This window comes from Otolemur garnettii, unplaced genomic scaffold (assembly GCF_000181295.1).
Source record: "Otolemur garnettii isolate 467f Iridium unplaced genomic scaffold, OtoGar3 scaffold01798, whole genome shotgun sequence".
NCBI lineage: Eukaryota > Metazoa > Chordata > Mammalia > Primates > Galagidae > Otolemur > Otolemur garnettii.
Window position 1 is genome coordinate 1 of NW_003854193.1, and position 896 is coordinate 896.

Below are 896 nucleotides of genomic sequence, written 5' to 3' on the forward strand. Positions count from 1 at the left end.
GCAGCTATCAGGTGAGCCAAGATGGGTGCATACAACTACATCCAGGAGCTGCAGAGGAAGAAGCAGGCTGATGTGATGCGCTTTCTTCTGAGGGTCCACTGCTGGCAGTACTACCAGCTCTCTGCGCTCCACAGGGCTCCCCACCCCACCCGGCCAGATAAAGCGCGCAGACTGGGATACAAGGCTAAGCAAGGTTATGTCATATACAGGATTCACGTGCGCCATGGTGGCCACAAACGCCCAGTTCCTAAGGGTGCAACCTACGGCAAGCCTGTGCATCATGGTGTTAACCAGCTAAAGTTTGCTCGAAGCCTTCAGTCTGTTGCTGAGGAGCGAGCTGGACGCCACCATGGGGCTCCAAGAGTCCTGAATTCTTACTGGGTTGCTAAAGATTCAACATACAAATTTTTTGAGGTTATCCTCATTGATTCATTCCATAAAGCTATCAGGAGAAATCCTGACACCCAGTGGGTCACCAAACCAGTCCACAAGCACAGGGAGATGCATGGGCTGACATCTGCAGGCCGGAAGAGCCGTGGCCTTGGAAAGGGCCATAAGTTCCACCACACTATTGGTGCTTCCCACCGTGCAGCTTGGAGAAGACGCAATACTCTCCAGCTCCACCGTTACTGCTAATATAAGTAATGTTTGTAAAATTCATAACCTAATAAACAATTTAGGACAGTCAAATAAGACATCAGTTTGGAAAGGGCCCCCATCAGAGCAACATGAATTCTGCCAAAATTGAAGCAAAAACAAATATCAAATCTTATAGTGAAGTTTGGGAGGAAGAATGGAGAAATCGTTGATTCTTTATGAAAAGTTTATGGAAACAATGCCCCAAGGAAATCAGCAGTTTACAAATGAATAACTCATTTTAAGAAGGGATGCTGAAG

General features: G+C 47.1%; 1 pseudogene across 1 annotated transcript; it reads left to right on the plus strand.

Annotated features, from left to right (window-relative positions):
- Positions 1 to 21: 21 nt before the first annotated feature.
- LOC100960984 lies at positions 22 to 684 on the plus strand (annotated as a pseudogene). The gene has a single exon (XR_155088.2). The product of XR_155088.2 is annotated as a 60S ribosomal protein L15 pseudogene (transcript).
- The last annotated feature ends 212 nt before the right edge of the window (positions 685 to 896 follow it).